General features: G+C 40.9%; 1 non-coding gene across 1 annotated transcript; it reads left to right on the top strand.

Annotated features, from left to right (window-relative positions):
• The first annotated feature begins 8360 nt into the window (after window positions 1-8360).
• LOC128779807 (U1 spliceosomal RNA) lies at window positions 8361-8524 on the top strand. Its single transcript, XR_008425888.1, has one exon. It is a non-coding gene; the product is annotated as a U1 spliceosomal RNA (small nuclear RNA).
• Window positions 8525-23866: the final 15342 nt, after the last annotated feature.

Raw genomic sequence — 23866 nt, forward strand, 5'->3', positions numbered from 1 at the left:
ATGAGTAGATTTAAATAAAGTTGCCAGACACCAACATTCTCCTTTTTATCTGAAAACAAATGAACATTGGGGACGGGAGGCAGGGAGATGAGGGAGGCACCTACAGCAAATGAGAGATATTGCTGACATTAATATTTGTTATTAAAATTATTCTTAAAGACTATCTCCAAACTTTTCTTGCTCATTTATTCTTGGGTATCTTTGCCTTTCTTAATTTTTCTTGGATTAGCCAAATACAACCCCACCTTCTAATACTAGGGCAAATTGGATGTCTTGCATGAGGCTCTCCTAGGCCACTTGGATTTTTTTCTTTAATCATGTCAAGGTTTGTGATTAAAGTCATTAATTTGTCCACTTTGTAATATACCATCAGATTAGCTCTTACATACATGGGGTGGGGGTAGGGAGGGGGTACTTGCGGGCCACAAGTGATTGGCCACAATGCTGAAATTCTGCCAATTTCTATTCCTTTGGAGTGAACATTACTTCCTCCACTCAGTTCAATTCAAATTCCAATACCACTGGTTGGTATAATATGTCAAATCTTTCATAATCCACCAGCACTGGCTAAGTACATTGCTTTCCTCAGGAACAGTAGGGGCAGTGAAAGAACCCACACAATTTTAAGGTATTTGTGAACCTGGGAATATTTAGCGATGAAGAAAAAAAAGAAAAACTGAACGAGTGGATAAAAACACACAAAGATATATTTATGTATATCTATGGTAGACCACCTACATTAAAATTTTCCAAGAGCTAACTTTAGTTTCTTATGCTGGTCTGTAATTTATCTTCTGTATTTTTTTTTGACCTAACAAAACTGTAACTTTTTTAGGGGAGAAACCACCGTGAGCCAATATTGTTCCTATGGTAGCATTTAGACACTTAGGAATTGAGGAATACATGCTCGGTATTTCAACTCTTTTTGCCCATTTTTACTTTTCTACAAGATGCCTAATAAAATATTGTATCCAGTCAGGTAGGTAAAATTACACATAATCAGTCTTGCTACGAAGTCTGTAAGAAAGTGTCAATATTATGCACCGTATTCCACTTGCTGCCATAATAAAGTACCCCAGCTGGGCTGCCTTAAACAACAGCCATTTATTTTGCACAGTTCTGGAGGCTGGGAGTTCAAGACCAATCCAGCTCCTGGTGAGGGCTCTCCTCCTGGTTTACAGACAGCTGCCTTCTGAACGTGGGCTGTCCTCTGTGCTCCGGCAGACTGTACTCGAGACAGAGAGGTTAGGGAGCGCGCATGCGCACACAAAAGGGCCCTCTGGTGTGAAGACTTCATTTTACCTTAATTACCCTCAGAAAGGCCCTCTCTCCAAATGTAGCCACCTTTCAGGTTAAGGTTTCGATATATGGATTTGGAGGGAGGACAAAACCCTCAGTCCACAGCACTAGGTTAGTGTTAGACAAGATTCAGGGATATCCTAGTGTTTATTGACTAGTATTAGGTATTGAACACTGCACCCTAATGCTCAATAAATAAAATACATAGCTAAAATGAATGGTTCTTACTTACATTACTGACATTTAACAGATGTTTAAGGTTGCCAAGCTTCTCAGAATTCTCACAGTTATTGAGAAAAGAGAAGGAGGTTTTATGGCTACATCACTCATAATTTCATTAGTGTTTAAGTGATGTTTTGTAGAATGCAATGACTGCTTGTAAAATAATGAGTCCTGACCTGGCCACATGGCTCAGTTGGTTGGATGCCACCCTGTGCACCAAAGGGTGCGGGTTCAATCCCAGTCAGGGCACATACCTAGGGTGGGGGTCTGACCCCCTGTTGAAGTACATGCAGGAGACAACCCACCGATGTTTCTCTCTGACATCAGCATTTCTCTCTCTCTCTCTCTTTCCTCTTTCCCTAAAATCAATAAACATGTCCTTGGGTGAGGAGAGAGAGAGAGAGAGAGAGAGAGAGAGAGAGAAAGGAAGGAAAGGAAGAAAGGGGAAGGAAGGAAGGAGGGAAGGAAGGAAGGGAGGGAGGGAGGAAGGGAGGGAGGGAAAGGAAAGTAAGGTAGGTAGAAAGAATGAGTCCCAAAAGGGATGCTATAGTAAATGCATATTCAAGAAGTTAAGTGTAGTGATTTTTATCTTACTCTATTTTGACTGTATACATCCAGTCAATTTAACTATTTTTTAAAGTCATGTTTCTAAGGGGAAATTAGACATTTTGCATAGGGTTGAGAAAGGAAGTTGCCAAACCCTCCGCTCCCCAGCGACTGAGCAACGCACAGCAGGGATCCAGGGCTCCCCAGGAACCAACTCTCCGATGCCTTGCAAAGCAGAGGCATCGGAGAGTTGATAGAAAGTCGGGCCTCCACCCAGCCTCTGTGATGAGGGAGGAGGTGGCCTCCCAGAGAAACTGCCCAGAAGCACAGTGAGCTCGCAGCGGTTTCCAGTACCCCCACGGCAGGGCCTAGTGACTGGGGAAGAGGGAGTGACCCATGGGACTCGAGCCTGCGCAAGAACACAGGCCATAAATGCCAGCAACTGCCTATCAGAGCAGATCATTTTCCTCGTCAGGATAAGGAATTTATTCATTTAATCATCACAAGAACTCGAGGGAGTCGTTTTACTGCTCTTTCCCAAATCGGGATGAGACAATAGAAATTCAGCGAGATTAGCTTGGCCAGAATCATACAGCAAATAAGGTTAAAAGGTTCTAGCTTGTGAACTTTCTTATTTTATTTCCATCTTTGTTTCACTTCTCAGATGAGACTGTTAACCATAGACCTCTAGCTTATGACATTTGGGGCTCAATTTAAATCTGCAGATTAAGAATTGTGTTCAGTTATTCTTGAAGAAGTCAGAAAAGTGCATTCAGTCCACACTGAAGAAGGCAGTATGTTCACGATGCCTCTTGAAGAGTAAGTGTTTAAGGCATACACAACAAGAAAAATGTTCTAGAAGGCAGGAAATAGTTGCGCTGTTTAAAGACCCTCAGTAAGTCCTGACTGGTGTGGCTCAGTCAGTTGAACCTCATCTCACAAGGCAAAGGAGGGGTCGCGGGTTCGATCGATTCCTGTCTGGGCGCATGCCTGGATTGCAGGTTCGGCCTGGTTCCATGTTTTTCTCCCTCTCTTTCTCCCCCTCCTTCACCTCTCTCTAAAGATGAATGGGTAAAATCTTTAAAATAAAATAAAATAAAACCCCTCAGTAAACAGTTATAATTTTTTAAAAAACTGATTAAAATCATTTTTAATATAATGGATTTATAATAATATTCTAGACAAAAATCTAGATAAATAATTTTATTATACTTAACATTTTCAAAGTTGTTTCATTTTATGTTCTTTAAAGAAGATGTAATTTTTTACAATATAATTTATTTGATATTATTTATAGTCTAACTTTTATTTTTTAATTAAGTTTTATCCATTAGCAATGCTATCTACATATCTTGGCAAAATTGCTTTAAATGAATTCCTCTTTATGAAAGGTAATACAAATTCATCAGTTTCATAGACCCTGCTGAAATCTCAAAGGGATTTTAAAATTTAAATAATCTATATAGTTTTGTTGCAGGAGAAAAATAAAATTAAGCTTGCTTTCTGTGAATTTTATTCAATGACTATTGAGTTATGAATTTCCTCAAGTGATATATAGATCTAAATGCTCCCATTGACTATGAATGCTTTAATAAGCATTGCCAACTGCTGTGGCATTTTACACATGCCCAAATAGGCTAGGTCTTAAATAGCTCAGTGTTCTTGGGCAAATATAGTTGCTTTTTGCCACATTTGCTTTCTTTTTGATCCAGACTTGTGGAACATAAGGTCAAGTCTTGAAGATGAGTTTTCAGAAATATCTAGAGTTAAGCATGGGGCCAAACAAAAACCCCTAAAGACAAGCTCTTATAGCTACACAAAGGTCTTTGAGAAATTGGAAAAGATTTATTTGGAATCAAGGAAAAAAAGTAGAACTCTGAGAACAATAACCACATTCACATTTTCCAAGTATTAAATAATGTCATTAAATATCTGTTTAAAGAAGAGTAGGGGATGTGGGCTAATTAATGCTGGTAAATGGAAATGTCTGATCACATTTGGATACAGAGTAAGTACGTTGGGTAGAAAAATAACAAAACCCAAAAATAAAACTCAAGTGGCATATAATGAGAAGAAATCCTTTACAATAGAATCAACTTCAAAGGAAAGAAAAGTAATTTATTTTCCTATTTAAAATATAAGTAAAGGTTTAGCTATCATTTAGAATGGAAGGGCAGATAAAGTGCTTCCCAGACAAGGCCAAGTTAAAGGAGTTCGTCACCACGAAGCCCATATTATATGAAATGTTAAAGGGACTTATCTAAGGGAAAGATGATGATCAACACTATGAACAGTAAAATGATAACAGACTCACAACTATCAACAACTGAACCTAAAAATAAACAAAAACAAACTAAGCAAACAACTAGAACAGGAACAGAATCACAGAAATGGAGATAACATGGAGGGTTTTCGAGGGGAGGGGAAGAGGGAGGATGGGGGAGAAGGTACAGGGAATAAGAAGCATAAATGGTAGGTAGAAAATAGAAAGGGGGAGGTTAAGAATAGTATAGGAAATGGAGAAGCCAAGGAACTTATATGTACGACCCATGGACATGAACTAAGGGCAACAGGGGATGCTGGTGTGGGGGGGGTGTAGGGTGGACGGGAATAAAGGGGAGAAAAATGGGACAACTGTAATAGCAAAACCAATAAGATATACTTAAAAAATAAAGTATAAGGAAAGGTCTAGCAGACATTAACCAGTAGCATGAGTTTTGCTATTTCAGATTAATGGCTGACTTGTCTTGACCAATAGACCATCCCATATACGTGAGATAGTAGAGTTGACGTGTACTTTTCATAACACACGAACAAACTGAAGTCTAGACTTCACACTCATATTCAACATATAATGCGTATTCAAAAGGTCCGATTTTAGGCCTGCAGGTGACATGTGCTCACTCAGTGACCTGCTGCTGCAGAACCTACGTTCTCACTAGGGTAACAGGCACTCAATAATTATGACAAAATGACGTCAATGTTTTGATAGAGGTGCCTTTTTTTTTAGCACAAGGGTTTCCAAAGATGGGTTACGTAGCTGAGTCTTCAAAGATGAAAGGATACTTCTCAGCCTTGGAAAGGTGGGGGGAGAGTATAGTGTTAATAAAAATACAGAAGTGTGAAAAACACGGCCTCTTCAGAGAGTCTGTCTCTGGAGTGCAGGCCGCACTGGGGAAGACTGTGCTTTTCTTTACACTTCCGTGCTACCCCTGGGCAACAAAAAAGGAGGGTTTTGATATTGTAAAGCTGATGGGATATGCCAACCCCATTTTCACATAACCACTGAGACATACCTACTATATAAATTAACATTTTCAGTTAATTCACTCATGTGACAAGAATAAAATACTTACAGACCAATACAAGGGCTGGATAATTAACAGTACTTCAAAGTGTTCCCTTGTGCACATACTGTTCATTCCAACCCTTGGAGGGGAGCCAACCCCCAAGCACCAACCAACTGGAACCAGGAATGAGTCTCCAGTGAATCTAGCCCCTAAGTATGCTCCTGCACTGCGTGACATTTCCGGAAGTGACCCTCAGAGTTCTCTCTCAGGTAAAAGTTCTCTGTTCCCCTAATGTCCCTTTTAAGTGACAATCAACTTTCATGTCAGCCTAAATCCTTGTCAGGGATTATAGTCCTTCCAACAGCAGCATCAAGGACACTCAGAACAGGACATTGTCTGTGCAGAGGTAGCAGCCTTCCAGGTGAGTGGGGAGAACACTTGGAATCATCATGCATTTGGATATCCTGCTATTCTGTGGAAATTTGAAAAAACTGTGGCTAGCATCCTATATAACTTCTTAAATTTGGGATGACGGGGGAAGAAAATAGTCTATTTAAATGACACTGGTACTTACTTTATGTTACTTTACTCAGATAAGACCCGAAATTTGCAACATTGTTATATTCAGGCCATTACAGCACACACACTCCAGGCAACACCAAGAGAAATACAAGTTGAAGGCCCAGAGGTTGAATGTCTGGAATGGCTTGTGGAATAGGGACTGATTTTTTTCCCATACAGAGTCTTGTATTTTTAGTGAACTCCTTTGTACAAGGAATTGTTCCAGGTTCTTGCTCTCATGAAGCTTATACAGGGTCCACCACAAATAACACCCCCTTTTTTTAATTACAAAATCATAAACAGGTGATTCTGTAACAACAACATCACACTCAAGCACAGCATATGACATTTTAGGTGAAATGTTCAAATTAAAACTATAAATTATTACACCCATATTATTACCCTACCAACCACACTCCAGCAGGCCTGACTTCTGCGAGACCCTGTATTTTACTGGCAGGTGTCCCATATAGGAAAATGTCCCCAAGTAGGCAGTCTTATGGGGTAATCGACGGAATACAGAATCAAAGAATAAATGCATGGCAGTTTGACCTCGCCTCTCTAAGACCTCCTCCAAAGTGGTGACTTAAAACTGGCTGTCGTACTAAACTTTCGAAAACACACGAGCTTTTTCCTATTTGACATTGGCCGAGCTTACTCTCGTATACTAGAAAAAGTGGGGGTTGAAACCAGGATATCGTTTGTCCTGTGACAAGTGGACTCTGTGGTGAGGACCTCCGTCTTGGTGCCAACTTATCTACAGAGGTGACTCGAGTGGTACAGGGTCTGAGCCTCCCCCCCTCATTAAGGCCTCACTCCAGGCTCAGTCATCTTCCAAAATCTTAGAGATGAACTCCTGGTTTATTCCGCAGTCTCCTCTACTGTGTTGTACTCTTCTTGATGTAGGAATTGAGTCATTAACACCTCCATGCTTAGCACAACATAGCCATTGCATAAGTATTTGTTTAACTAGTTTGAGAGAACTATTATACATAGTATGCCACCATCATAAAAGCATCATCAATGATATTTGTAAGGGTGAAAGAGCATAATCAATCTGTGTTCACAAAGCAAGCTATTGCACAGCCAATAAAAAGGGGTGTGTGTGTGTGTATATACATATATATGTCATATATAATACTTCCATATAATTTTTATAGAAAAAACACAATACAAATTATGTAGAAAGTATTATACCAAACATTTCAATTTTTTAAGGCTTAGTTATAAAGTTAAAGCTTGGAAAAAGTTGTTTTTTCAATTTTATTGTTGGTCAAGTACAGTTGTCTGCATTTTCCCCCCACCCCACCCCACCCCAGCCATCCCCACCTCCCTCAAAGGTGTATTATTATTGGTTGTCTTTGGGTAGTGAGATGGTGAAAGATTATTTTATTTTTTATCTTAATCTTCATCGTGCAAGTTTTTAATACTGTAACTTCTATAAAATACAAATATAAATAATTTAAAAGCTTTAAACTATTTTTAAATGTATCACACAAGTTTTTATTCATTTATTTATTTTACAGCCTGATATCACTGGCTTACTAATGACAATTTATTTAACATTCCAGTAACTTAGGTTAAAAAAATAGAAAAACTAGGGGAAGGAAGAGAGAGAAGGGGTAGGAAAAGCATTTACAATATACTTATATTAGCACTAGAGCCTCACTTATGGCAAAATCAAATGCTTTTCAAATATTCAGCTAATTGGAAATTTTGAATATTATTCTCAGAAACATAAAAAAACAGGGAGCATATTTAATTTCCTATCAAATATACCCTGTATTAGGTTTTGTGGTATTATTTCCTTACCCTCAAAATGTTCATAATGTTTTCACTTTCTCTCATTGCTTTTGTAAATTGGGTATCACGCCAAGAGGACCATCTTCCAGCTGAACAAATAGAATTCTTCTCAGTGCACTGGGGCATTGGAACGGACTCTGAGAGCAGTTAGGAGATAATTTATAGTTTGGCCCAAATACCCAATAAGCTATTTTTGAGCCCTTGCCAGTTCTTTTTTACCTGGTTAATCACTTTTTGAAAGATGTATGACTTTATTAATGGGTTCCCATTGTCTTTGGAACACGTAGATGAAGGGAAGATTAATTTAAATATTGATGTTTTGGGCATGTATGTGAAGAAATTAAGCTATGGGTGGGCCATTATTATTCTTGCACTCCATATCATTTTGGAGTGGGAAATCTCTTATATATGCAATCATCAGTGTCTCTGATTTCAACCTTCAGCCTCAAAAAACGGTTCTATTCTGTAATATACAATCATTCTCCTGGTTTCAGAAACAGGTCTAGCTAAGTAAAAAAATAAAGTTAGCCAAAAGTACATCTGGAAATGATATTAAAGGCGTGGATCTTGTACAGAATCTTATAGGAGAGGCGGAGTCCTAAGTCAAAAAGCACACCTTCAACTCTGTTGTTGCTCCATTTAAGAACCTGGCAGGGGAGATACCATGATCACGAAGGTGGTTTTCCCAGGGCGAGGCTTATCCATTGCACTCCGGATGTGCTGACCCCTGCGATTTCCCCAAATGTGGGAAACTCGACTGCATAATTTGTGGTAGTGGGGGACTGCGTTCGAGCTCTCCCCTGAGAAAAAAAAAAAAAAAAAAAAAGAACCAACTCTAATTTCCAACGTTCAGGAACAGTTGAATGGCAATCGTAACTTTGGGGACAGCAAATACCTCCACTGTATACTCAAGTTAATTGCAGTGATGGTTCTTGGATTTCATCCCTTGGTACCATCCAGTTAAGAAAGAGCTGAGTGCAGCATGTCAGCTGACGGAAATCTTGAACATGACCGATGGGGGTTCCTTGGTATGTTTCCACTGAAGCCAGTTGAAATGCTTCCCTCTTTCAAGTGTAATGAGAGAACCCTTTTTGGGCTCTCAGGCTGCAAATGCAAACCTCTTTGGTTGTAACTTTAAAAACAGCTATCAAATGACTCTTTGGTATGCTTCATTTTTCTCTCTTCTACTCAGAATTTATCCTTTTCATATATCTTTTTATTTAATTTGGCCTCAAGCACAATTTCCATATCCTCAGCTGGTACCAATTTGACTCCTGGGTCCTTCAGCTCCTGTGTGCTGCATTTAGCCACTGGCAACAAGAAATCAGACTTTGACAATTTATTGATACAATCAGTTACTGCCTGTCTCATTGCAAACACGCAGGTACTCCTCCACCTGGGCATTTACATACTGGTGATACTCCACCTTTTTCCCTGGAAGGTGTTCTCTTCCGATAATTGAAAGAGGGAAATTCCCTGATAACGTCAACTAGTGATGACATAAAACTCTATTCTGGTTGCTGAGAAAAATAGAAGCGATAAACAACGAGTTGTGAAGGAAGCTGAATAAAAGCAATGAACTTTACAATCAGTTAAACCTCACGTTCATCCCCCTGTAACCTTCCCCGCTATTAGAAAGAAATCTCTTTCCTCCAAAGTCTTTTCCCATTCAATTAAGATACCCTCTTATCTTAAATTTCTCTCTCAATTGTAACTTTTCCTGTAATGTTAGTATTTATTTTTTAAAAAATATTTTATTTATCTATTTGAGAGAGGAGAGAAGAACATCGATTTTGTTGTTCTTTTTATTTCTGCTTTCATTGGCTGCTTCCTGTGTGTGCCCTGACCAGAGATTGAACCTGCAACCTTGGCATATGGGGACAACACTCTAACCCACAGAGCTACCCAGCCAGGGCCTGTAATATTAGTATTTAGATATTCTTGAATCTTTCCCATAACAAAATGAAACTTTTTTTTGTGCTACATCTAACTAATAGCATCTCTTCCCTTTTCATCATAATTCAGTTTTTAAAGCGTTGCCTGTACTACTCTGAATTATCTTCAATTTGCATCGCAATCCTCGGGTTAAAATGCTTTTAGCTGCAGATGACTAAGACAGAAAAATTGCTCAAACGGTGTTTTTATTATCTCATCTAAAAAATGTCCGTAGTTGGATGGGTTAGAATTGGTGAATCCAGTAGCTCAGTAATATCAGGGATCTGGTCCCACTTAATGATTTCGCTTGCTTTTGTGTCATGGTCAAAGAACCTTCCTGCTGTTCCACACATCAGGTCCCTGTTAATCGATGTTCAGACAGGAAAAGAAGGGGGTAAAACTTCTCCATAGGAATTTCTTTTTATTAAAGAAAGGGGTCTTTTCCAGAGGGCCCAGAACACTTACCATTACATTTAGTTGATAAGAACGTGGTGACATGTTCTGCTGTAAACCCAATCACCCCAAAGGAGAAGAAGATAACCTCCATTTTTTCAGTAAAACTAATCGTTTACCTGACCTTTCGGCTTCAATGCCCCAAAAGTCCTTTAAATCTAATATACCCAGTAATTGAACTCATCTCACACGTTGTATGCGCTGCCAAAGCGAGCACACACCTTACACGCTGATCTCTCTGTTTACTCCTGATCTCCATGGGTGGCACCTGCATACATTCATTTCCTGAGATAAAACTGTGTGCCTCACCACCAACGTTCAACCAGACACAAAACTACAAAGATTCTACGTTCCTGATACTGCTTCGGTTCATCCACTTCTTTCCATCCTAACACCAGCGATTTGGTTGATTTACTGCTGCCCCTTGGTCCACGGATCTCCTGCTTAGTCTCTTGCCCCTTTTTACATATTCTCCTCATCACAGTGGATCATGTCGTAACCCCCTGCCTACCATCATTCAACGGAAACTGGCAGCTTCAAAGTTAAGGTTAAACCTTGGCTGGTGTGTGAGGCTTGTTATAATTGGCCACCTCCAGTGTCTTCGGCCTCATCACTTCCTAATGTGGCTCCAATCATCCTAAATTACCTGCACTTCCCTGGTGCTCAATCCCCAGGCCACTCTCAGCAATAGTCCTTTGCAAACCGCACTTCTTTGTAGGGAATCATTTCCCAGACCCCAACCCCAGCGCGCTAGACTTGGCTACGTTCTCTTTCGGAGCTTACTCAGTTCGCTGGACTTCGGCAACCATCCCAACTTCTTGGAACCTAGTTTAAGCGCCGGTTCTCTGGGCCTTCCCCATGATAACTCTTCCCATTTGGCATTGTCATCACCTACTTTCTCGTCCTGTTTGCTTATTGACTGTAAGCTTCTTGAGGCAAAGGCCAGGTATTATCTGAACCAACACAGTGGCTGGAGTATGAAGGGTACTCAGAAAAGAGTTTTTAAATACATGTATCTATAGACCAAATATTTAAAGCACAATAGAACCCTATGTAGTCCACAAAGAAAAATGTTTATATTGATTTTTATAAGACATCTGACAAAACCCAGAAACATTAAATGACATATAATTATATTCTATCTTGAAAATAATAAAATAGGTACTTCTAAGAAAGTCTGGAATATGTAAATATCATAGCTATACTCTGATAAATTATGTTGTTGCAATCACTTCTACCATATTCCTAACTTGTCCATTTTGAAATGAAATAAAACCCACTAAATTTAATGAATATTTTTGAGCTTTATTTCACTTTAAATTTTTATTCCTTCTACCATTCCTTCTACCTTTTGTTTCTACGGTTTGCCCTGCTCTTATTTATTTATGAAGTACCTTCACCCACAATTTGTAATTTTGCTCAGAAGAGATAGCTAGGTCTCGGCCCAAGGCGGGGGCCATTTTAAATAATTCAACAGGAAACAGAATTCTCCTTGTAATTCAGCACAAGGAGAGTCAGTATAAGAGAGGCCTAGAGAGACAAACAGGTAACTCTGAGTCATGGCTAAACTCTTCCAGTGTGAATTGAGATTAAGGGCATCTCTTAGACACAGATTTATTGAGTATTTTAAGTGGGCATTTAACTACTTAAATGAACCAAGAACTACTTTGATTAGATTTATGCTCCGAACATGATTCTGTTTTGATGATCACAAGACAGGAGGATTTCCACCAATTAACTCATAGATAGATAAAATCAACAAACATAAACCAGTAGCCAAGTAAGGTCCAAGTACTGTGTTAAACATCAATGGTACATTATTTGCCTCCCTGGGAGACAAATAAGTATAAACAAATGTTGATAATGCAACACAATCTGGAATCACATGTTGCTGCCAATGTCTGTACAGAAAAACCTTAGCTTCATTAAAATCCCATTATTATAGTAAACATTTGATAAAGACAATAATAAAGACAATTACTTTAAAACGGGTTGAATTGTCCTCTAGCTTTGGACCCGCCACCAGACGGCCCATCCAACTCCTAGCACAGAGCTGTACACATTGTCAGTGCTAAGTTAATTTTCATTAGACATAATTTAGCAGCTCAGCACCGATTGGAAAACAGTGTATTACATGTATCCAGAGTTTGCCTTTATTGTTCGAAGCCATAACCGAGATCAGAGTATTCAGTACAGATAATAGAGTTACACTGTATGGCTGCATGCAATGCAATGATAAGTACAACAGAGTGATATATGAATTTTAATTAATTCAACCAAAGCCCAGTGAGCTGCTTCTGTCATATGTCAGCCGACATGCTGAGAGCTGGCAACCTATCAGTGAGCAGAGCAAAGCCTGAACCCTCAGGGTGTGATGGGGTAGGAGGCAAGCAATCTCTTAATACAGTGTGTTGGATTTCTTAAACATGTTTGCCTGGTTTCTTATTAAATGTGTCTTTTTAATAAGAAGAGAAACCCGGAGTACACTACTAATCTTTACCTCCATTGCTTAATTTAGAACAGGCTTCCATTCGTCTGAGTTAGTTATCTTAAGGATAGAATGTTTCCCTTAATCTAAAAAAAAAGTTTTCCTACATTTATTAATAATAGAAATAAATAATAAATAGTGGTATTATTTCACCAGAAGAACAGGTTGTTTAATCATAAACCCCCTTTATTTAACTCACGAATATTTGTATTGCTGTAGGCGTCGAAGTTAATTTTCCTATACACCTTTTATTACTGATATTATTGCTTCGGGACACCTGGATAAAATTCTGAAATTCATATATTACGATTCTTATAAATTTAATTGGGGAATTGGCATAGAACAGAATATTGTCTTGTATTTTGCATTAGCTCGTCCCAGAAGTGTGAGACAGAGAGGACTAGTTTACTGAAAAGTGCCGCGGGCTGGGAGTCAGGAATGCCACGGGGAAGCCTTGCCAGGCACAGTCACCTCACAGCAGTTCCCATCGACTCCATAGCTTGTCATGTTTAGTGGCTAACTGCATTTACAAAGTACCTTTCCATTAGAAATATGCTAACCTTTCACAGTTTGAAACACAAATGATGATACAAACACAAATCATAGCAATGATTTTTTAATGACCAAAAAGATTATGAAAAGGAATAAAAATTGAGTAGGTCACAACTTGAAAAGTTACGGCGCACATATTTTTTTTTTTATTGGACACAGTCTGCTCCATCGACAGAAAGAGAAAAGAAAAGCCACACTTCTTCTATGTGCTGCCCTTTCAGATATACGGCTAAGATTCTCAGGGAGGAGACAAGTCCAACATTGAAAAGGCAGCTTCTTAGAACCCACTGTTCTAATCCAAATTCCTTTTCTCCTGGGAGTGTTATGGGTGGTGGGGGGACAGACTAACTATTTGGAACTTTCTACACATAGGGTGTTTATTCATTCATCCCACAAATATTTGTTGAGCATCTTCTATATGCCCACATTCTCGCCAGGGGTTACAAAGATGAATAAGTTAGGATTCCTGCCATCAAGCGGCTCACAGTCTAACAGAAAAAAAAAAGTTTCTAAAATTATAATGTTGGGGTTTTCTGTTACTGTCTAGAATGCTCCTTTGAGTATAGCATGGCTTTGGGAACCGTCGGGACAGAGAGGCCAACCTATGAGAACTAGGGGAATGGGAACGCAGGAAGGAGAGCAGTAAGAATTAGTAACACTCACACACACACCTACACTCGGTACACAGGTACATTCAGGAAACAGGAAACACCCAGACAAGGCAGAAGCTCATGCTCCTGAAACTTCTTATATAAGGGCAACTGAAGGGTTTAGATCTGATCCATAAAACATGCACCTTATGGAAAAAGAAATAAAATACACAAGTACAATTAAATAGTGATGAACAAATACTTCTCCTTCTAAAATATGTTGAAAATGTGTTAGAAATGTTTTCCAGGGGCTTCAGAATTATTTTGAAAACAAAATGGATCACTGAAATGCCTAAAGAATTGAGTTGAAGGTTACCTCCCTTAACTCCATTTTGCTGGTATAGATCTTAGAATTCTGACAACACCTCAGCGAATTATCTGTATTTTCACTCTCCCTTCATGTGAATAAGGCTCCAGCCAACAGACAGCTTGAGTATGTCTTGGCTAAAGAATGCAGAAAAGGTTTTGTCTGTTTTTGCTTTGGGGAGAAGAGGTTGAAACCTTCTCAGAGAATCAACAAGTCAGCTGCTTGGTGATTTTAATCCTGGACCTTTGGAAAGGGTCATCACTTTTTAATAATGGTTTCAGTGAAGATTTCTCCCTAAGAATCTGGCCAACAATACCCTTCAGTCAGGTATGCTGGACATTGCTGTGACTACTGGGAAATCAACCAAGAAGAATAAATTATAACCTTAAATTGGAAGCCAAAATACACACCCGTGTAAAATACTGCTCTGTAAGGTTTGGCTCGTGTAAGGAAGGTGTACCCTTTTAATTCACTGGAAATATAGCTGATCTGCATTTTAGGTCATTTTCTGATTAAGTCTCATTTCCAGGTAAGGAATAACACCGTTACAGTGGTTCATCTTAGTACCTGCTTTTTCATGTACGTCTCCCAAACAATTCTCTTCCACCTACCTCACACCCGAATTCTTAGCCTGAGGCCTCTCCTTCTTAACCCTTGAATGCCAGTGATGCCCTGTTTGGCTCAGAGTAAGGCAGTCCTTTGCTGTATGTTGGGTTCCCTAACATTATGCCCTGAGAGGATTCCATGTGGGGTGGCAGGAACCTGCTGGAAGCATAAGGGAGGGAGGCCGTGTAAAGGTGTGATATCAAGCAAGCCCTATGAAAGGGATGTTTCAGGGGAACTCTGGAAACTGCATAATCAATTGCACTCCAGGGCTCTCCTTACCAGAAGATGGAGAATTGTGACCTGTCGTTTGCCAGCCTTGTTAAGGGGTTGGCAATTCCCAGGCATCTGTGGCTCTCGGGCAGCCCAGGCTGAGCTGGGTCTAACAGCCTCAGGACAGTGGACAAAAATACTGACAACCAAGCTGGCTGTTGGGAGAGAAAGCCCGTCGAGAGCCGGGGCACAAGGAAGCAGCAAAGGGGCATTGAGCAGGGTGGTACCAGTGTCTCCCTCATACGGGTATGTGATCACTGTCAGGTATTTAAATATATAAGGTCATACACCCCATAACAAAGTTGTGGTCAACGACAGACACATATAGGATGCTGGCTCTATCAGACTATCACGGGATGAAAAATTCCCATCACTAGTGAGGTTACAGCCATTGTAACATCTCAGCACAAATGTTGAGACATCAACAAGGCCGTGGTTGCGATGGGAAAGCACTTGAACCTGGATGTGGGTGAGGATGACACTGAGAGGCCCCCAGAGGTGGTTCCTAAGGAACAGACTGGTGAAGGTTCTGGGAACTGGAACAGGACACATAGGTGAAGACGAGGTGAGAGAAAAGGAAACCTCAGAAGAAAAAGAAGCCCCGAGAAAATTCACAGTGAAGGGTTTAGCAGAAGCTTTTGTAGACCTAAAAAAGCTCCTCACAAAGTTTGAAAACATGGACCCGAAAGCCCACATCAAAAGCTCTTCATTACTAGGGAGAAATGTCCATGGCGCATTATCTGTCTACCAGAAACTGTGATGAAAAAGAAACACTGTACACAAACCACCATGGAGACAGTTCTGAAAGATGGCACGTCCTCAGGAAGAGCCTCAGGCAGGCCCTTCAGGAGGTTCTCCAGAAGGAGGCGCTGTCACCGTGGATGATGATGTGGGTGCTGTTGCCCCTGACGACCTTCCAGTGGGACGAGATGTGGAGAAGGAAGTCCGTGATATTGACAATCTGGAACCTGTGGAGGCCTAGGCCAATGTGTGTGTTTCTGTCTAAGTTTTTAACAAAAGAGTTTTAGAAAATCTTATAGAATAAAGATATAAAGAAGATATGTTTGCATTCCTATGCAATGTGTTTGTGTTTTTAAAAAACATTTATTGAATTTATTGGGGTGAGACTGGTTAATAAAATTACACAGGTTACAAGTATAGGGTTCTATGATATATCATCTGCAGATTGTCTTGTGTGTTCAGTATCCAAAGTCAAGTCTCCTTCCTTCACCGCGTATCCACGCCTTTAGCCTCTTCCACCTCCCCCTACTCCCTTTCCCTCAGGTCATCACCATATATTTTCTGTCTATACGGGATTTTTTTGTGTGTTTTAAGCTAAGTGTTATTATAAAAAATCTAAAAGTTTAAAAGAAATCAAACATTCATACAGCAAAGATAAAAAGCTACAGTAAACTATGGTTAATTTATTATTGAAGAAAGAAAAAATTTAAATGAATTTGGTGTAGCCTAAGTGTACAGCGTTTATAAAGCCTACAAGCGTATACAGTAGCGTCCCAGGCCTTCACACTCACTCGCCACCCCCTCACCGACTCACCCAGAGCAGCTTCTGGTGTACAAGCTCTGTTCATGGTAAATGCTCTACACGGGTACACAACATTTTACCTTCGATACCATAATTTTACTATTCCTTTCCTATGTTTACATGTTTAGATACACAAATACTATCATGTTATAGTTACCTGCAGTATTCAGTACAGTAACATGCTATGAAGGTTTGTAGCGTAGGAGCAATAGATTGCACCATACAGCCCAGGTGCGCTGCTGTGTGGCCGCAACATCTAGGTGTGTGTGAGTGCATGCAGTGATTGTGCACGATGCCAAAATCTCCTAACGACATATTTCTCAGAACGTGTCCCTGTCAAGAGACATGTACTAGCTGGGAGGTGTCTTGAGGTGTGAATCCTATCTTTGGGTTGTGACGGTTTTTTTGTTTTCTCCAAATAAATCTGATCTTGAGAGAGAGAGGGAGGGAGGGAGGAAAAAAAAGAGACACACACACACACACACAAGAACTATACTGTGGATTCTCAGAAAGTCAGGAACCCAGCATTTGTCAGTAATTACCTAACGTTGAACATTGTATTTATACTCTCGGGTGTACTGGAACTCTTCTAAATGAAGCGGACAAGAGAAAAAAACCAACATGAACCGGATGAGCCAAACAAAGGGTAATTTCTTGGCTCAGGTAGTTAAACCAGTGTTAGCTCAGGATCGAGTTTTGCCTGAGAACCAGAGCTGGGGCTGCCGTGTTAACAAGCACTTCCTGTGTCTCCCCTTCTTCCGCCCACCCCACCATGGTCCTGCATCCATCTGCTCCTCACCCCTCTCACTTCCACCCTCCTCTTCCCACCGTTCTAATGCTAAAGGGCAGGGAAGGAAGGACTTGAACCGGCCGGATGTGATCAAAGAATTGACTGGTTCTAGCATGAGTGTGGCCAGAGAATGAATTATCCTATTTGTCCAGCATGAGACGTGCACCCGTCTTAGAGAGATTCTTGTGGTCAGCAGGATGAGGTCACGTGAGCCTATGGCAGCTGATTTGGACAACAGGTAGAGAGGGAAAAGAAGAATCCCTCCCCCAGAAGTCAAAAGGTCAGGTGCCCGAAAAAATAAGGTGAACTAACCAAAGCAAAAATACATTGTCCTCTGAGCTTTAGTTTCCTCATTAATAAAATGCAATTCAGCATATCTGTTATATTTATCTCACAAAATGATTTCAAGTATTAAATATGGTAATACCTGCAAGAGTGCTTTACAAATTCTGAAGTTTCATCAGGGAGCACGATGTGCCAGTCACACAGAATGTTAAATTGTCTCTTACACCTGTTCGTGTATAATATGATCAGTAAGTACAAGAAGGTGAACTAAGGCTCAAGCGAGACTTTGTAAGTAGATCCAAGTGTAGTTTCCCTGCCCAACCGGGAGGCATACATCTTCATAGCAGTGAGTACTCTTTTCAAGGCCGGCAAATCTTTAGTGTGAGAGCAGGAAGGAATAGCTAGTTTGCACCTCCTTATTTTTACAAAAGCTATCAGGCAGGTTATCCTAACAGAAAATCCATCAGAGCACCAGCTGGCAGAGTGACTTCCTTAAAAACAACCACCACCAGGAAGCAATTCCCTTCTTTGGACTCTGGATTTCTACCCTTCTAATTACTCAGACTAAAATTTCTCCCACAAACCGTTAGTCACACAATTTTGTTCAACAACATTTGAAGGCTTCACTGACGATTTGCTATGACCTGGCAGCTGGCTGTTATTCCATGCAGAGAGAGAAAGAGAGAAAGATGAAGACACACTCCTAACCTTGAAGGGCCTCACGGTCCGGTTGAATGGGGAAACACGAAGCTCTTCGCTTCCATTCACCTTATTTTTTATGCGCAGTCCCCACCCTCTTCCCTCCAGACCTTACTTAACACATCTTGCTGGTCTTATGCTAGTGACCGTCTCATCCGTCTTTCCACCCCCAGTGCTTCCTTCAACTCGCACCAGTCAGACTAATTTTTCTAAACAAATGTTTTGGTACCAGATTGTTTTTCTTAAGAAAATAAAATTAAAATTTCAATCGGATGATGTTTATTTACTGTTCGAATTTTAGGGCTGCGAGGAAGCATAGAGCACTTGCGTTGAATTCAACACAACTTGTTCTTGTGTGTGCAATTTTTTACACACAAGTAAGGCCAACAATGAATAAGCAAAAAGTAGTTAAAAATAAAATTCCTGGAGTCTAGAGAGAAATTGTGAGAAGGTCAGTGGTCTTTACGTTATGGCACTGAAGAACGAAATACAATTTTTGAGAAATCCTGGAAACATAAGAAACCAAACGAAATAAAATTGGGTATTTGTGAGTAAGCACTGGGGGGACTGAAGGCTGGAGGATCAATTAGGAGGCTAAAGCCATCGTCTGGGTAAGAATTAATGTAGGCCAAATCTGTACGGTGGCAGCGAGGGTGGAAAGAAAGCACAGGTGCAAAAGACATCCCGAAAGATAAATTCCCTGAACCTGAGGACTGAGCCAGCAGACGGAGAGACAGAGAGACTATTTTGAGGTTTTGGCTCTGGGTGAACTGTGATACGTGCAACCAGCATAAGAAAATCCAACACAGGAGTAAATACATTGAAGTTTCTTGAGAAGGAATTATGTGTTGCATCGTCCACTCATTCACTGTTCCTCACCTGGGCCTCTCTTGCCTGCCACCATTCCTTGGGTACCTGCAATAGTGCGCACCTTTTTCTCCTTTGTCCTCAGCTCAGTCTTCCTCCTCTAGGCCACAGGATGGGCCACCCGCCTTGCAATGAAAGCATCACTTTTCCCTGGGCCCAGTGGCCAATTCAGGGGTGCACCTGACCCAGTTGGAGACACTAACACAAGATGAGGATTTTGCTGTAACAGTATGGGGAGAAACAAGTGCTTTTTCCACAGGCTTCCCAGCACTGAGCCTGGGGTGGCTGGCGAGACAGTGGGCAAGCCAGCAAAGGCAGCGCCTGGCTCCCGATGATGTCGTTTGAGCCCTTAATTCAATCTCGCACCTTGTCAATACACAACACAACAAATTCCCTTTGGCTTTCCACAGGTTGTGTACAGATCGTTTCCTGGCAATTTAAAAAGCCAGATAAATGCTCTATAAAAGTAATATACAAAAAATGGAACTCCTTACTTTAACAACAGTTAGCAAGGGGGGGAGAGAGAGAGAGAGAGAGAGAGAGAGAGAATAAGAGCTTCCCAGAAATCCTACATCTTATCTTTTGTGGGAAGCAACGATACATACTTGCCCCCATTTTAAGGTGAACATCAGAGATTTTCTTGTCTTTTTCTCATGTTTCTAAGTACATGTCATAGTTCTGTGGGCATGTGTGTGTGGAAAACTATATCATTACATTTATTTTACATGGTAATCTCCCTCCGAATCCATAAGCAAGTTCTTCTTAGACATGTGTTCTTTCATAAAGCCACTAATTACTACTGGAAGGGTAATAGTATATTCCCTCTTTGGAGTTCTGGCATTTCCAAAGAATGCCATGCCTCCATCGGTGCCTTGCCTTTTTCCATTAGAATTCCAGGCAGTGAAACCCCAGAACCGAGAGCAGGAAGATGAATGCTTGAGGGACTGGCACCCTCGGCACATACGGTATGATTCATTTGATACTTTCTTTAAAAAGTAAAACCAAAGTCTACATTTTTTACTCAAATGACTGGTTCTTGTCCTTTCTAGGGGCTGATCTGTTCTTTTATAAACTACCGGTGTGCTTTTAATACACTAATGCATTTTTCTTGCTTAAGTAAATCATCTGCTTGCAATTATATAACCTCCCAGCAAATTTAGCAAGAGCGCATAATGAATACATGATAAACTCAGAACGGGAATGCGTGTTCTTTCAGGCCAGAGCCAGGGATCTTTAACACCCTGTCACATGCTACCTTTACTGGGTACCTTTGGGCAAGTCATGAGCTTTTTTCCTGTCCTCGGTTTAATGTCTCCCACACATTATTGTGGGAAGAAGCAAAGCTAATACGTGTATTTGAGCCTGGCAAATAATTGTAATAGTGCACATACTTGTAATATTTTCCTGGCAAATAACAGGTAGTCATTAAATGGAAATTGTATTCAAGTGTTTTCCACAGGACGGTTACCATAAGAGACACATCAAGCAAGCTCATCCTTCTAGGACGTGTTCCTGCCCTTAAAACACCTGGGCATGAGGTCCAAGCTTAGTGCCAAAGACCATGAAACTTACTTATTCACCTTGAACTTAGAACTTAGGCTAGAAAGTCAAAGTTGTTGACGAGCAGAATTCATCTCTAGCTAATAATAAGTGGTCCATTTTCCAGAGTGTCCTTTATGGGTACTTCTTATCCAGGCAGCCAGGATCATGGGGACATTGGGACAGATTCAGCAATTTAGGGAACTCTGTAACTCGTGATGGAGAGCCAGGGGCCCCAAGTCTCCATTCCACATTGCCTCTTACTCCACCCCCCACCCCAGGTCCCGTGAGCCCATCACCTCTCTGCATTGCAGACTATAAATGAAGCTCAGGGAACCAGCGCTCACTCAGTGCTGACCCTATGCCAGACACTGTCCTCGATGATTAGCCCCTCGATCCTCCAAACTCCCCGGCTAGGAAAAAGAGACATCCCTGAGGACTGGGGGCACCAGAAAGGATGCCAAGGAGGAGCCGATTGCAGAAGGACAGATTTCGATAAGCAGAGAGGCAAGATGAAAGCACCCCCAAAGGAAGGGCTCTGCAAGTCAGTAAACATGCCATCAGTCCCAGTGGGGTGGCGCACCCCGCTCATGCTGAGTGGACTCCAAGTACTGACGTGAAGCCCGGTGCTCCATGGAGAGGAGTTTGCAGAGTTTACGGCTATATGGTGAAAAATGGCAAGAAGGCATTTCATCACTTTGTAGGGCCAACTGTCACAAAGTCACCAAAATGCTTGAAAGCAAAGAGATTCATTTTTCATTGGAACATGAGAGAATATCTTATAGAATAGATGGCACATGAATATGTGAGACAACCAAGATTTTGACTAACAGGGAAAACTTCAAGCGCACTCTAAGCAGAGAAACAACCCGAGCGTGGGCACGGTTCCGTGAAAAAATAAAGGGCTCAGGACATACTTGTTTTTGCGCCGAGAACACAGCGCAAAATCGAGGCATGAGCACAAAAAGCTTGAGCCTACTAGTGTTACTGTTAAGTCCGGTTAATTTACTGAGAAATCTCAGTTTAATGAGAAAAGTAAATGATGGGCGGGGGGTGGGGGAGAGGGAATGTCCCCCTGGTAGTAGTTCAGGCGATTCTAATTCTACTTTACAAATATTGTGAGTGTATGTTACAGAGACTTAGTAGTCACGGGATGCATGGAAGCATCCCTGGGGGAAACCCAAGAGCTGATATTTTCTCTCTCTAATTGCTACATTATAAGTACTTCATTTTTCAAGGAAACACAGCTAGATTCATTGATCCCACAGTAAAGCTAATTTATTCTTCAAGGACCAAAGTAAATACCACGGCTTTAATCAGCTCTAGGAAAACACACCCAGCCCACCCCTCCTCCCCCTGCCTCCAGTGTGTCTGAGGCAATGCAAGGTCTGAGGCTGAGCAGATAGATTTCAGTGGAAGTAATTATAAGCTGCAACACAATTTCCTTAAAACGACACACATACTAGACAAATACTTATTTGTGGTTATAGAGTGGGTAAAGTTACCATAAAAATAGTAGCGCACCTTGCAATAGTGCTGTATGCCATAATTTACCTTTGCTATATCTGAAGTGTCATATCTTGTTCCAGGCTTAATATTTAGTAACTAACAATTTAATGTACAAATCTCCTGCCTAAGAAGCAGAATAATTAGAAGAGGCAAGCTCCCCCTTTTTACATGACAAAATTATAGTGGACCAGTCAAAATGCCTAAGGATTATACGGAACAGAGAGATTATTTTAGTTATGGAAAAGGCAGGACGAAGTTTCAAATAACTCTTATAAGCCATGCGGTGGACTCCAGGCAGATATGCAGAAGGGCAGTAATGGAGCATAATCACACATTTCTCCTATGAAAGTCAATGCCATGAACACACCCTTCAGTTGATGTACGCATGGCCTCTAGAAATAGAATTAAAATGAAATATATGGCAAAGATGCAGTCAAATCCCTCACAAGTTTTCTTGCACCACAAGTGAATGTGATAACAGAATATGGTCCTTATGTTTTGGAGAAAAGTGAGCACTGGGCTAATCCCCTTCTGTGTTCTCACCATCCAAAATAAGTCTCTCTCTAAGCAACAAGAAGAGAAATATCAGCAACGGCAATTGCTGATGCTCTAGGAATTTTGGAGTTCTCGGGGTTGCTTAAATGATGGGTAATTGAACCAGAGTCTCCCAAAGATTCAGCATGGTTTGGTAATGTATTGGAAACATCCCATCTCATTTGAGCAGCTTATTTAAACTCTCCAACGGCAGCTTACAACAGAACAAAAGGCAAGAGTCCAGAAAATGGCTCACTTCCAAACATCAGCACTCACAGGACTCTCCCAGGGCAAGAGCTCCTTCCGCCCGTTCATGTGAGGTCTGTCACTTAGGTTACCATAGGGACATGTTATACACTTTTTTCAAGCTATGACATGACCGATGAATGTGTGGGGACTCACAGATGAGGTTCATAACCTAGATAATAGACATGAAGTCCACACACAATTTATTCCCAACATTCCCATTGTTTCAGCTTTTATCATTGTAGGTAAAACTTGGAAAGAGGACATGGAGAAACCTAGCCCCTGTCGTAGGGCCTGGCTCACTGAATTCAGGAGGAAGGGAAGGAAGGGATGGAGGAAAGAAGGAAGGGACGAGAGACAAAATAAAAATGTCTACAAGCAGAGGCACATTTAGGGTGCGCACGCGTAGAGGTAAAGCTGAGGATTTCCCTCCCAGGATTACAGAGCTGGGGAGCAGAGACTGCCCTGTGAAAGCTGAATGTTAAAGTCACCCGCTAATCCCCCAGAACAGAGATAAGCAAATTCACTTTAAACAGAGTGGTTCACCCACATAAAGAAAATCTACGAACAGATCGAACGTTTTATTAACATATCTGAAGAAGGAAGTAGTGAATCCGAACAGCATTTGCAGTCAAGAATCAACTTTAAAAAGAGCCTGGAAAGCAAACTTTTCGTGTAAAAATAGCCTGGGGAGGGGGAGAGTAGTTTTGCCATGGACTTGGGTCATCTTACTAATGAGGGGATGGATGCCTCAGCTGTCTTTGTCCCACACCCTTTAACTAACTAACTAACTAACTAACTAACTAACTAATCCTTTGTGCTTTGTTAATGTAACGACATTAAATAAACTTCTGATTAAAACGTACGATTTC

This window comes from Desmodus rotundus, chromosome 12, assembly GCF_022682495.2.
Source record: "Desmodus rotundus isolate HL8 chromosome 12, HLdesRot8A.1, whole genome shotgun sequence".
Lineage (NCBI taxonomy): Eukaryota > Metazoa > Chordata > Mammalia > Chiroptera > Phyllostomidae > Desmodus > Desmodus rotundus.